The following is a 15,821-nucleotide window of genomic DNA, read 5'->3' on the forward strand; positions in this document are numbered from 1 at the left end:
CATTAATGTCTACCCAATATAACCCAGTCTCTGCAGAAAACTTGTCAGCTGTATGAAATCCAGCCATTAGGGATTCATTTTGGCGAGTGATCCATTCTTTGGAGGAAAGGAATTGGTCTCAGAGAGATACTGCCCTTTGAATGCCTGGAAACAAACCCAGCATCCAGAGACATTAGTACATTTGGCATAAGCATATGACATGTATATAAATGTGTTATCATTAAGTTCTCTCTTTTCCATGTGCCCATCTGTTCTCAGTGGGATCAAAATCAAGAGAAGCCAACAGAGGAGTAGCATTTTTATCAGTGTTATTCTTAATTACAATTACCACTGCACAACCGTGTCACGATCTGGTTCTCGAGGTCTTCGGAAATATGTTGATTGTTGGTGAAGTTCTGAGCTAATGTTGCAAGAGGGCATCCTATGATCTGAAAAAGAGAGAAAAGGAAAATACCAGACTTGCTGGCGGCTGTTAGTTTTATATACTTTACATTCCACAGGATTTCTCCATTTACCAATTCAATTTTCATTAACCTACTAATATTACCTCCCATTGAAGGGTTAGGGCTTCCTTGCTTGAAATTATTTTTACCAGGACCTTTGATCCTGGGGCTGGCATTCCTGTTTGTCCTGGGTGTCCCTCAGACTTCCAGTCTCTGATGAGCGGCTGGTCTCATGCTTGTACATAAAGTATGTGTAAAGTATGTGTAAATGCTTATAGAGGGATTTCATGTAATCCTAAACCAGTTCCTTACTGTTAGTAAGTTCTGCTCCCCCAGTGATCAGGTCCTGAGAGAATGTTATTGCCCAGCCTATCATGAGCTCAAAGGGATTTAGTCTAGTGACCCTCAAGGGCATTGCTCTCTGAGGCTGATAGGGAAGGATCCATTTTACCCCTTCTCCATTGCCTTAGTCAGGGAATTTTTCAGAGTTCTATACACTGTCGCTACCATATCTGAGCTTTGTGGGTAGAAAGAGATATGATATTTCTGTGTTATTCCCAAGAGTTTGTGAGCTTCTTTCAGGCATTTGCTTGTAAAATGGGTCCCTTGGTCTGAGTCCAATTAGAGGGGAACCTGGGTATTATTTCTGTGGCAACTATTCTTGCTACTGTGGTTGCTGTACAATCCCTCGTGAGGGAGACTTCAACCCATCTAAAGAACTGGTCAACCATGACCAGGCAGAAATGTTTTTATTCAGACTTTGTGGGAGTGGTCTTAAGAAATCTATTTGAATATGTTCCTATGGTCCCTGTGGACAGAACTAGTGGCTCATTTTAATTTTAATTCCCTATATTGGTTCTCTCTGTGCACATGCAGTGCATCTCTGACAAAATGTAGTAATGTCTCTTCCCATTCTTTTGCACAACTTGCAATTGGGTATCAGTTCATCCCCTCCCCCACTCACCCATTGTACTCTATGCTACTTTCTCCCCACCCCACCCTCCTCTAGCTTATCTCTCCACGCTTCAGGCTCACTGCCTTTATTCCTGATGAAGGGCTTTTGCCCGAAACGTCGATTTCGCTGCTTGTTGGATGCTGCCTGAACTTCTGTGCTCTTCCAGTACCACTAATCCAGAATCATTTTATTTGTGCCTACCTGTGCTAGTCAATGGTAAACATTGCATTGGGTCTGTTAACAGGAGCTACCATCTTACCTTCCTTTCTCCAAACATCATCTGCTCCTAACATTGCCTTATTGTTAATCCATTCTAACTTTTCTTCTAAACTAGCTGCTGCTTGTAAACTTAAAATGTTCCATTCGTTATCTTTGGCTTCTTGTTTTTCCACAGTTTCTACTGTTATCACTTCCTGTTCTAACATTGTTTTTACTACATTATCTGTGTATTTGTTTCCTCTGTTCTGGCGATTGGATCCTTCTGTGCATTTTAATTTTAATCACTGCTGCTTTTGGTTCAATAGCTGTTTCCACTAGGTCCTTGACTGGGGTCTCAAGTTGAATTATACTCCAACTTGAAGTAATATATACTGGCCTTGCTCATGCTATCACATAGTCGTGGACCACGCCAAAGGCATATTTACTATCTGTGTAGATATTAACCCTTTGTCTTTTTCCTAGCTGGAGGGGAGCCGTAAGTGCTTTTAGTTCAGCTACCTGTGTGGAGTGACATCCATCTATACTTTCTCCTGCCAAAAGTTCCCCTTTTAAATTAACCCCAGCCCACCCCATCTGGGCCCCACCATCATAATACTTCCCTGCTCCATCTACAAACATGTATTTTACATTTCCCTTCTCTAATGGCTCTTCCTTAACTCGACCCTCTATGTCTTCTTCCTGCTTCATGAGGGGGGCAAAATCATGCGTCTCTCCTTCCTGATTCATTTAGCTTGCTGGGTTCTCTCTCTTGTCGTTAACCACTTCAATGTGCTTATCTCCTGGCAGAAATACAGCTTCTCACTTGGCTCGCTGACTGTCTGTAACACCTCTCCGTCTGCCAGTTTCCAATAGCTGGGCTATACGATGTGGGGAGTGTAATATCACCTTCACCATTTGTGTCAAGGGGGAGGATGTTGTTAGTGCTCAGGTAGCACATTGGATGGCTCGTATTGTCTCATCATGACCAAGTACATTTTGCACGAACAGTATCCCATAGGTTGGAGCTTGTCTCTGTAACTCTGCAATATTACTGCAGATTGATTGCCATTGCTTTCACTGCAAGAAAAGGAAAAAAGTTTTCAGGTCAGGGAGTGACCTCCTAGTATTGGTGCAGAGGTCAATGTCTGTTTCTCCAAATCATTCACAATCTCTCTAACTACCTGCATGGCTTCAAATCTAATGGGATATTGTTTCTTTAGGTATCTCAATCGGTTTTATATCCAATTGTTCACATTCAATTTTTGGTGGTTGTCCATAATTTGGGGCACATCATTGCCAATTTGTGATAGGGGTCGTCGGGATTGCATGCCCACTTTATTGTGACAGCACAAATACTCTTAAGAAGGCATGCAATCCTTGATTTGCTGAATCTAAACTGACAAGTCCATTTAATTTTGGCTTCTTGCACATCAATTATGGCTCCAAATTGTTCCAATAAATCTATCTGCAGTACACTACCTTCAGTACTTTTATACCCAGAAATACAAGCATTAATTATCAGCAATTCTTATTTCAATCAGTTGGCTGAGAGAGGCTGGTTGGGTCCCACCACTCACACCCTGTAGTTTCACCGTTTTATTTGTTAATGGTAAATATAGATCTGTAATAGAGATACAGGTTCCAGTATATGCTGCACTATCAGCCCCCTAACAGCGCCTCAATATATATCCAGTTATCCTTTTTTCTAACTCCAAAGGATGCTACTAGTCACTTGTCTGAGAATAGCTTCTGAAATTCAACTGCAGTTAGTTGTATTACAGTCTGTTTACCACTGTTGGCATTGAAAAGTGGCTGGAAATTACTCTGTGTCTGTCTGACATTGCTTTTAATTTTCCCCACTTCCAGTAAAGCCACCAGACCGAGGCGACCTGAATATTACCTACAGTTCTTTTTTGGTTGAACTATTCACATAATTTGCTGTAACATTCAATATTTCTGTTTGTTATTCTATCCTCCAGTTCTCTATCCACAGATTACTTCACTCAGTAGCAGTAAAATAACATCATACATAGACTCAATATTTCTGAAAAATACATAGTATCCATCCATTTCATGTCAAACAGAATGGATTAATTAGCACAAGCAACTAATACAAAACATCCAACTGTTTTGAGTAATATTCCTGATTAATACTTTATTCTTTACAAACTCTGTCAGCAGGATTGATCTATCAGGGCTCCAGCAATTATTATCATCTCCACTCTTATCTGTCAGCTTGGATTCCCTTCTGTTTACGTTGAGACCATTCTGTTGCCTCTCTTGTGCATATTTATTAGCACAGGTTTTTGTTTTGAGACTATTTAAGGAGAAAGACGTAAGTTATGAATTTTCTTTTTAATTTTTTCAATTACTTTTAATCAACTATGGCCAATTCCAAGAAATAATTTTTTACCTTGCTTTAAGACACAAACTCTAAGTCAACATTTCATAGCAGGTCTTTTTACATGACCATGACTCTTTCCTTAAAGTGATGTCACTTTAACATGCATATTCTAAACTTAATACTGGCCTATACATTCATTTCAAATCATCATATGTTCCTGAAATACAAGCTAACCTCAAAGTACAACCTAACCCCGAAATACAAGCTAACCCCGAAATACAAGCTAACCTCAAAATACAAGCTAACCTCAAAATACAAGCTAACCCCAAAATACAAGCCAGCCTCAAAATACAAGCTAACCCCAAAATACAAGCCAGCCTCAAAATAGCCCCAGATTTTGAGCTCCAGAGAACAAAAACATGCAAATTATCCATGACAACATAAAACAACCAACAAGCAAAGGTGCATTCAAACCACAAAGGGTTAATGTTATACTCCAAAAGTAGTGTCTCTCTCGCTTGTGTTTTTTCCAACAGCCCTATACGGTCTGTTTCCTGAGGCTATCTCCTTGATATTTTTGCGCTTTCCTTCATGCCCCTTTGTTTTTTTTTCACCCCAGTATTTGTTTTTTGCACAGACCTTCGTGCTCCAGTGGTTTTTCCTACCCTAGTATTTTTATGCATGCCCCTTAAGTTGTCACACCCTTTAACTCTGCTTTCTCCATATTTGCTCCAATTATAAAGTTCTTCTGTGTTCTGACTTATAGTCATGCATGCACACTGAGTGCCATGCTATCCACAGGGTGGTAAATCAAAATACTCACCCACTCTGCAGTCCACTGTGTCAGGCAGAACTCCCAGCTCACAGTGCCAAAACTGTTTGAACAAGTTTACAGTGTTAATAATTTTTCAGGAGACAGCAGAGTTCAAAGTACGTGGTAATTTATTCATACATTATACTGGTATAATGCAGGGACAAGCCAAAGACTACCCCAAATCTGGTTTTGACATGACAGTCCAATTACCCGCTTAATCTTCAGCTCAGATTGGAAGAAAAGTCAATGGCGCTCTAATTGTAAATACAATTACATTGTCTTTTATATATGCTTCTTGTAACATTAACATGGTGGCACATATTGTTATGGACCAGGCCATACACCTCTCAAAGTATTTTGAAAAGGTAGTCTAGACTCTATTGTTGTCTTATTTTAAAGGCGGATGTGATGTGGGTATGATGCAACTGGTCAAACCACTCAGCTTTAACCAAAACAGAATTCATTTCAATGTTACATTTGAAACACAAAGAAAAGAAAGCAGAATTTAGAATAACTTAATTATTGGAAAACCTAACCAATCCAATACAGTAACTATTACAAAATAACTGTTCCAATACAGTAAAATCTCATAAACATAACCCTTGGTAAAAAGGTAAATTCAAACACAGATTCTTACAGGCAGAAGGGAAAACTTCCAGAGAGAGATTTCAGAGAAAGTCAGAGGAATCCTTTACTGAAGCTTGCAGCTCTTCTGAACTCACTCATCTTGTGACTGCTAGAGGAAAAACCAAACCCAAACTGGGGGAACTGGTCTCCCCCCTTCCATTGTTTAGCTGTGACCCCCTAGACTCTTCAGCACCTCTGCCTTTACAACCTCTCTTTCAAAACAAAAACCAAGGCCAAAATAACCTTTTTAAAATGGCAGTATTGTCACATACTCCCGCCCACTGTATACTATTGATTAATTAGTGCTGAGTTGTTCAACTATGATTGGGTTTCCAGTACATTACTCTACATTAGTAAACACTTGTTGCTGTGATCTGAATGGCCTTTTTGGTATGTAAGAAACGGAACTCTCCATGGTCACATTTGACCTTTGTTACGACGCGGGGCAAACTCTCCTGCTTAATTTAAAACCAGCAACACAGAAAACATTTATCCCATGCAGTAGTCTGTAATAATTCGAGTGATCAAAAACTATTTAAAGTAAAAATTTATTTCATACTGTATAATCAAGGATAATTAACTAACAATTATGTACAAGTCCTTACTCTAACCTAACTATCATCTTCCCTTCTATAATACTAGTCTGATAAAACTCCCAATTCCGGTCTCCTTCCTATCGGAAAGATATTGTGAGACTTGAAAGGGTTCAGAAAAGATTTACAAGGAAGTTGCCTGGGTTGGAGGATTTGAGCTACAGGGAGAGATTGAATAGGCTGGGGCTGTTTTCCCTGGAGCATCGGAGGCTGAGGGGTGACCTTATAGAGGTTTACAAAATCATGAGGGGCATGGATAGGATAAATAGACAACGTTTTTTCCCTGGGGTGGGGGAGTCCAGAACCAGAGGGCATAGGTTTACGGTGAGAGGGGAAAGATATAAAAGAGACCCAAGGGACAACTGTTTCACTCAGAGGGTGGTGCATGTATGGAATGAGCTGCCAGAGGAAGTAGTAGAGGCTGGTACAATTGCAACATTTAAAAGGTATCTGGATGGGTATATGAATAAGAAGGGTTTGGAGGGATATGGGCCGGGTGCTGACAGATGGAACTCGATTGTGTTGGGATATCTGGTCGGCATGGATGGGTTGGACCGAAGGGTCTGTTTCTGCTCTGTTCTGTTCTGTACATCTCTATGACTCTAAGATTTACAAAACAACACTTGTTATCTCAAAACCAGGCAGCTTTCGGTTCTTCTTTTTGGATCTTCCTGTGTCTTCTTTTCTTCTTAGGGATTCTGCTTGACAGGTTACTGATTGAAAAGGTACCTTTTAAGAGGGCTGTTTTTCAGGCAACAGTCTGTTGACATGCTGGGCTTAGCAGTTCTTCTCCATCTGTTCAATATTTCCCCGGTCTTATACCCCAGAGAATCGGATTTTGTCTTTGGTTTTTAAAATTGTCAGTATACTCAATTCAAACTTGATTGGAATTTGGTACTTTTTCGGGGAATATTTTAAACTGATTCGCCTAATTTGAATCTGTTTTTTGTCATTTCCAGGCGCACAGCTACTCCAGGAGCTGCAGTACATGTTATATTGTATCTTATTGAGAACACTTGGTGCTGTCACTGCTAGCTTTTAATTCTCTTAAAAAGGTACAGCTCACCCACATCTTCATATCACCTCCCCCCTTAAAAAAATGAACCATTATAATGAAAAGATGGCTTGTTTTTTTCTCTACTTCTTGAAAAATATTATCCTGACATATAGATAACTTTAATATAAGTTCACCTTAACTTCTTCCCATATACCTACATATATATGTTATATATCAAATCTCATCTAAACTCAATCAGTTAAATCCACGATAATGAATCTGCAATTACATTCTTCTGACCCGCAGCATGTATGATTTTTAAATTAAAAGTCTGAAACATAAGACTCCAACGAAATAGTCTTATATTCTTATCTTTAAAACGTTCTTAGAATGTAAGCAGATTGTGATCTGTGTACACAACCGTCTCCGGCAGTTCGTGACATACACATTAAAATGTTGTAAGGCCAGTGCCAAACTCAATTGTTCCTTTTCGCTTGTGGAATATTTCCTCTGGTGGATGTTGATCTTCTTTGAAAAGTAACCAACTGGCAGTTCAATCCCATCTTCATCTTCTGTAGGAATACAGCTCCAATTCCTATGTCACTAGCATTGATGGCGACTTTAAAAAGTTTTGAGAAGTTTGGTGGAGCTAAAACTGGTTTGGTGGTTAATATCGATTTCAAATGGTCGAATACCTCCTGGCATGGTTCTGTTGACCGTGTTCTTCTTCAGCAAATCGGTCAATGGTGCCACTACGCTGCTGAAGCTTGGAGCAAACTTCTGATAGAATCAGCTGAGTCCTGAGAATTGACACACCTCTTTCTTCGAGGTTGGTTGTTTAAATTCCTCAATGGTCTTCGTCTTTGTGTTCTGTGGGGTCTACCTTCCGTGATCAATGTTATGTCCCAAGAACATCACCACTGCTTTCACAAATTCCATTTTAATTAAGGTTATCACCAGTTTTGCTTCTTGCAGTCAATCAAACAGCAAGAAGCATGTAATTGTACCATGTGATCTTTCCAGGTCTTACTACAGATCACTACATCATCCAAATAGACTGCACAGTTTGTTAACCTAGCCACAACTCTGGTCATGAGTCTTCGGAATGTGGTGGGTGTGTTCTTCATTCCAAAGGGCATCACTTTAAACTGATATAGTCCATTTTGGGATTACAAATGCAGAAATTTCTTTCACCGTCTCTGATAAAGGTACCTGCCAGTAACCACACATTAAGTCCAACTTGGTGATGTAACTGGCTTGTCCAACTTTCTTGATACAGAGCTCCAATCTAGGAATTGGATACGAGTCCAATTTTGTAACGGCATTGACCTTTCCAATAATCCATGTAGAATTGTTGAGTCCTGTTTGGTTTGGGAACTAAGATGATCGGCAAACTCCACTTGCTCTGGCTTGGTTTGATGATGTCCTCGTCAAGCATGGCCTCCACCTCCTTCTGGACCTGTCTGGCTTTGACAGGATGATGCCAAGAGGGGTGTTGTTTTATCGGAGCAGTATTCCCTATGTCTACTTCATGTACAATAGCATTAGTCCTCTCTATCTGATTCTTACATATGTTCTTATACTGTAGTAACAAATCTTTCAACTCCATTCTATGCTCCTAAGACAGATAGCTTACTAACCTATCCCGCTCCTCAAAGACTTCTTCATTTTTAAATCTATTTTGAGGCACCTCAAAATCCATATCGTCTAGATTTCATTCCTCACTCTGCAGGGCAGTAACTAACACCTGTTTCTCCAGTTCTTTCTCACTAGTGTAATACAGTTTCAACCTGTTCACATGACAGGGAGAAAATGAGGACTGCAGATGCTGGAGACCAGAGTTGAAAAGAGTGGTGCTGGAAAAACACAGCAGACCAGGCAGCATCCGAGGAGCAGGAGAATCGACGTTTCGGTCATATGCCCATGCTGCCTGGCCTGCCATGTTCCCATGACATACTCGATACCTTTTCTTTCTATCTGGCATCTTTACTATCTGGCATCTTTCCTCTCCAGACGTCCTCAACAGTACCCTTCCACCGACACTCTCATTCGTTTGGCCGAACTGGTCCTCACCCTTAACAATTTCTCCTTTGAATCCTCCCACTTCCTCCAGACCAAAGGGGTAGCCAGGGGCACACGTATGGGCCCCAGCTATGCCTGTCTCTTTGTTGGCTACATAGAGCAGTTGATCTTCCGTAATTACACCGGCACCACTCCCCACCTCTTCCTCCGCTACATTGATGACTGCATTGGCGCCACCTCGTGCTCCCGCGAGGAGGTTGAGCAATTCATCAACTTCACCAACACATTCCACCCTGACCTTAAATTTACCTGGACCATCTCTGACACCTCCCTCCCCTTCCTGGACCTCTCCATCTCCATTAATGATGACCGACTTGACACTGACATTTTTTACAAACCCACCGACTCCCACAGCTACCTGGATTACACCTCTTCCCACCCTACCTCCTGCAAAAATGCCATCCCGTATTCCCAATTCCTCCGCCTCTGCCGGATCTGCTCCCAGGAGGACCAGTTCCACTACAGAACACACCAGATGGTCTCCTTCTTTAGAGACCACAATTTCCCTTCCCATGTGGTTAAAGATGCCCTCCAACGCATCTCGTCTACATCCCGCACCTCTGCCCTCAGACCCCACCTCTCCAACCATAACAAGAACAGAACGCCCCTGGTGCTCACCTTCCACCCTACCAACCTTCGCATAAACCAAATCATCCGCCGCCATTTCCGCCACCTCCAAACAGACCCCACTACCAGGGATATATTTCCCTCCCCACCCCTTTCTGCCTTCCACAAAGACCGTTCCCTCCATGACTACCTGGTCAGGTCCACGCCCCCCTACAACCCACCCTCCCATCCTGGCACTTTCCCCTGCCACCACAGGAACTGTAAAACCTGCACCCACACCTCCTCCCTCACCTCTATCCAAGGCCCTAAAGGAGCCTTCCACATCCATCAAAGGTTTACTTGCATATCCACTGATATCATTTATTGTATCCGTTGCTCCCAATGCGGTCTTCTCTACATTGGGGAGACTGGGCACCTCCTAGCAGAGCGCTTTAGGGAACATCTCCGGGACACCCGCACCAATCAACCACACCGCCCCGTGGCCCAACATTTCAACTCCCCCTCCCACTCTGCCGAGGACATGGAGGTCCTGGGCCTCCTTCACCACTGCTCCCTCACCACCAGACGCCTGGAGGAAGAACGCCTCATCTTCTGCCTCGGAACACTTCAACCCCAGGGCATCAATGTGGACTTAAACAGTTTCCTCATTTCCCCTTCCCCCACCTCACCCTAGTTCTAAACTTCCAGCTCAGCACTGTCCCCATGACTTGTCCGGACTTGTCCTACCTGCCTATCTCCTTTTCCACCCTCTCCTCCTTGACCTATCACCTTCATCCCCTCCCCCACTCACCCATTGTACTCTATGCTACTTTCTCCCCACTCCCACCCTCCTCTAGCTTATCTCTCCACACTTCAGGCTCACTGCCTTTATTCCTGATGAAGGGTTTTTGCCCGAAACGTCGATTTCGAAGCTCCTTAGATGCTGCCTGAACTGCTGAGCTCTTCCAGCACCACTAATCCAGAATCTGGATTCCAGCATCTGCAGTCATTGTTTTTACCCCATCTTTACTAAATAGTTCACCTGACTCAATTTTTTCTCCATTTGATAAAGAGCACTAAATCTGGCTTTGAAAGGATCTCTTATCGCTGGTAACAGTACTAACACGCTATCCTCTTGGGAAAACGTCCAAGTCTTATTGTTTAAATGCTGAGAACACAAACCTTTCCTACACTCTCTAAATTCCCGTTAAACATATTGCAAAGCTTGTTGGGACTTTCGTTGGACATTATTGCCATACTGTCATGGGACAGCCCTAACAGAGTATAACAGCAAGAAGGTAATACTGGAGTTGTATAGTGCGTTGGTCTGGCCACAACTAGAGTACTGTGTATAGTTCGGGTTACCTCACTACAGGAAGGATGTGATAGCACTGGAGGGCATACAGAGGAGTTTCATCATGATGTTGCCTGGGATGGAGAAATTGAGCTAAAAGGAGAGATTGGATATGCTTGAATTATTTTCTTACGAGCAGAGAAGACTGAGGGGTGACATGATTGAGGTGTATAAGATTATGGACAGGGTGAATAGAGAGAGCAGCTGTTCCCCTTCGTTGAGGCATCAATGATGAGAAGGCATAGTTTTAGCGTAACGGGCAAGAAATTCAGAGGGGATGTGGGAGGAACTTTCACTCAGCGAGTATTGGCAATCTGAACTGCACTGCTTGGGAAAGTAGTGGAGGCTAGAAAACTTACTACCTTTAAAAAAGTATTTGGATGAGTTCTTTAAACATCAAAACATTCAAAGATATGGGACAAGTGCAGGAAATTGGGACTAGCTCACTTTTAGTGGTAGTTATGTCAATGCAGATGCCCTTTTCTGCACTCTATGAATCTTTTAAAATAACAAGTTTTGCAAATAATTGTGATAGTTTCAGTGCATTTACACATGCAGCTCTTTAAAATTCCCTCATGTCATGTGGACTTCACTGGCTAGGTCAGCATTTATTTCTTACCTCTGTTTTCTGATTTTTAATCTAATCTCTAAAATTTTCACTAAATACTTCAACAGGCAATTTACTTCACTCTGAAGGTGAAAAATTTCCTCACTCTGCATTTATCACTATGCATATTTAAATATAGTAATGTAGTCAATAGGATGTCAGAAAAGAAATTGAGATCATTATTATGAGAGTTAATCCACCTGCAATGAAAGTGTTACATGATTGAATTTGTTTTTTAAATGGAGAAAAACATTGAAGCAAAATAAATCAAAACTTGAATCACTATAAGACATGGACAGTGAAGTTCCTAGTTGTCAATTATTTTGTTTGGAAAGCTGCAAAATGAAAATGATAAATTAAGTTTCCTGGAGTAGCAGTAAAGTTCTCGGAGGACATCGGAAGTTTGGAATTTAAGAACATTAGCAACCAGAATTGACTAAGTGACTCCTCAGGCCTTTTCTCAAACCCGTTAAAAATGGCTTAACTGTAATTAAAGACAGTTTTTTTTACTTTTGCCCTGATACTTATATCTACCAAAAATCTATCACAGGGTTGAACATTGCCATAACATCTACAACTTTTGAGAGAGGGAATTGAAGATTTAATTATGTGAGGAATGGCTCCTTAATTTTGCTTCTTAATAAACTAACTTTTGTTTTATGATTATATCCCCTTGATCTTTATTTCTCCACAGGTTTATTGACATTTATTAGTACAAAACTTAAGTATTAAGATAAATTGTACATTTTGTTGAAGATTTTCACCTCACGACCAGATATCCTAATCTAATCCAGTCCCATTTGCCAGCACCTGGCCCATAGCCATCAAATCCCTTCCAATTCGTGTACCCATACAGATGCCTTTTAAATATTGCAATTATACCAGCCTCCACCAGTTCATCTGGCAGCTCATTCCATGTACAAAGGAACCTCGGTTATCTGAAGGACACGGGTGGGCAGTATGTCGTTCAGTTAATCGAATTCTGGATAATCAAATGCCTGATAACATAGTTTAGCCAAGCATTGGGACCTTGCGATCTTGCTGAATAATTCGATATTCGGATAATCAAATGCCAGATAATAGAGGTTCCTTGGTGCATACCACCCTCTGCGTGAAAAAGTTGCCCCTTAAGTCCTTAACTTTTTGCCCTCTCACCCTAAAACTATGTCATCTAGATCTGGACTCCCTCAGCCCAGGGACATCAGGACAATTCACAAGATTACCAATTTTTAAATTTATTTATTCATTTTGTATGTTGTGGGTGTCACTGGCTGCCCAGCATTATTGCCCCTCCCTAATTGCCCTTGAGAAGGTGGTGATGAGCTGCATTCTTGAACTGCTGCAGACTCACAATGCCATTAGGGAGGGAATTCCAGGATTTTGACCCAGTAACAGTGAAGGTATGGTGATATATTTCCAAGTCAGGATGATGAGTGACTTGGAGGTGAACTTGAAATTGGTGATGTTCCCATATATCTGCTGCCCTTGTCCTTCAAGATGGAAGTGGTTATGGATTTGGAAGGTGCTATTTGAGTATCTTTGGTGAATTTCTGCAGTGCATCTTGTAAATAGTACACACTGCTGCTACTGAGTGTCGGTGGTGAGGAAGTGGATGCTTGTGGATGTGGTGCCAATCAAGTGAGCTACTTTGTACTGGATGGATTCATGCTTCTTGAGTGTTGTTGGAGCTGCACCCATTCAGACAAGTGGGGAGTATTCCATCACATTCCTGACTTGTGCCTTATAAACAGTGGACAGACTTTGGGAATTCAGTGTTTATCCAACTGAGTTTCTGATCAATGGTAACCCACAAGCTGTTGATAGTGGGGAATTCAGTGATGATAATACTATGGAAGGTCAAGCGACAGTGGTTAGATTGTTTCTTACTGGTGATGGTCATTGTCTGGCATTTGTGTGACACAAAAGTTACTTACCATTTGTTGGCCCAAGCCTGGATATTGTCCAGATCTTGTTGCATTTGAACATGGACTGCTTCAGCACCTGAGGAGTTGTGAATGGTGCTGAATATTGTGCAGTCATTGGCAAACATCCCTATCACTGACCTTATGATGAAGCGAAGGTCATTGATGAAGCAGTTGAAGATGGTTGAGCCTGGGACACTACCCTGAGGAACTCCTGCATGGATGTCCTGGAGCTGAGATGACTAACCTCCAACAACCATGACCATCTTCCTATGTGCCAGGCATGACTCCAACCAGTGGAGAGATTTCCCCTTGATACCCATTGATTCCAGTTTTGGTTGGGGTCCTTGATGTCACACTCAGCCAAATGCAGCCTTGATGTCAAGGGCTGTCATTCTCACCTCACCTCTGAAATTCAGCTCTTTTGTCCATATTTGAACCAAGGCTGTAATGAAATCAGGAGCTGAGTGGCCCTAGCAGAACCCAAACCAAGCATCACTGGGCAGGTTATTGCTAAGGGGGTGCTGCTTGATAGCATTGTTGATGACACTTTTCATCACCTTACTGATGATCAAAAGTAGACGGATGGGGTAGTAATTGGTTGTGTTGGATTTGTCCTGCTTTTTATGTATGGGTCTTACCCGGGCAATTTTCCACATTGCCTGGTAGATGCCAGTTTTATAACTGTTTTGGAACAGCTTGGCTAGGGAAAGGTTTTGGAAATCTGAAGCACAAAGTAATTCAGGAGTCAGAGTTCAGGATTCTTTCTAGGTTAACATGCAGGTTCATTTGGCAATTAGGAAGGTAAATGCAATGTTAGCATTCATTTAGAGAGGGCTAGAATATACTGCAGAGATGTACTGTTGAGGCTGTATAAGGGTCTCCTTAGACCACATTTGAATGATCCCAGGGATGAAGGGTTTACCAAATGTGGAGTGGTTGAGGACTCTGGGTCTGTACTCTAACGAGTTTATAGGATGAGTGGGGGATCTCACTGAAACATACTGAATACTGAAAGGCCTGGATACAATAGACATGAAGAAGGTGTTTCCACTAATCGGAGAGACTCAGACCTGAGGGCACGGCCCCTAGAGTGAAGGGATGACCCTTTACAACTGAGATGAGGAGTAATTTCTTCAGCCAGCAGGTGGTGAATCTGTGTAGCTTATTGCTGCAGATGACTGTGGAGGCCAAGTGATTGCATGTATTTGAGACAGAGATAGACAATTTCTTGATTAGTAAGAGGATCAAAGGTTAGGGGGAGAAACAGGAGAATGGTGTTAAGAAACATTATCAACCATAATCGAATAGTGGAGTACAGGTCATTCTCCTACTGTTCGCATTTCGTCAACGCGATTTGGCTGTAACACAATTGGTGAATTGCTGAATGATTTTTCAAAATGAGAACTTTTAACACGATTACATCACCAACACTTTAAGTGTGTTTGTATTGTGTGATTTTTGTACAGCATGGGATTGCAATAGAATGCAACTACTGCTTAATAGCGGAATTACCTATAGTCTCAATGAACTAAATGGCCTATATCTGCTCCTATATCTTATGGTTTTATTTTTGTTAATAACCTTTTGCATGAAAACTTATTGAATGTCTTCTAGAAAGTCATGCAGGCTACATCCATGGCCAGCTGTCGCCATCTTGTTAAAGATCAACATATTAACTAAATTATTTAAACCCAGTTTTAACAAAACTTTTTCTGATAGAACATATTTCTTCCAGGTGCTCTGTTACTTGATATCTAATAGAAAATACTTGTATCATTCTCCAGACTGATCTTAAACTGACAAACCTATATGTATATGTTTGTTCACTCTCACCTTTCTTAAATACAGTGTAACATCCCATTTATCCTTAGCTGACTCACAGTTTGCTATTACCTTGTTTACTCTTTCACATGAAACAATTTTGTTTTACTAATTAGTCATAAACTATTCTCTATTATTTCCCTGATTTATTCTGATTTGTTTATTTCTTTGTTGCTCTGCGTTTATGGGTTTTACATAATTTTCTGAGTGGCATCATGTAGCAGCATTCACTTTCTAAATGATGGCGCTTTGAGGAGTGTTATACCTTCCCACAGGAATGATATAATTTTCCGTTAGTGTGACAGTTATATGCATGCAGATAAATGTCACTTTGGAAATACAACTGCTTGCATTATTGTCTCTTCTTGTTTTGATTGCTACTATTTAATAGCTAACCAATTGAAACATTGCTTCCAAATAATCATGGGTTTTTTAACCTTGTCAAGAGGGCTTATGATCAATGGGTACCAGATAATCCTCGAGATTGCCATGATGCAGTGCAGTGGAGAGTTTTG

The sequence above is a fragment of the Chiloscyllium punctatum genome, chromosome 2 (assembly GCF_047496795.1).
Source record: "Chiloscyllium punctatum isolate Juve2018m chromosome 2, sChiPun1.3, whole genome shotgun sequence".
Classification (NCBI taxonomy): Eukaryota; Metazoa; Chordata; class Chondrichthyes; order Orectolobiformes; family Hemiscylliidae; genus Chiloscyllium; species Chiloscyllium punctatum.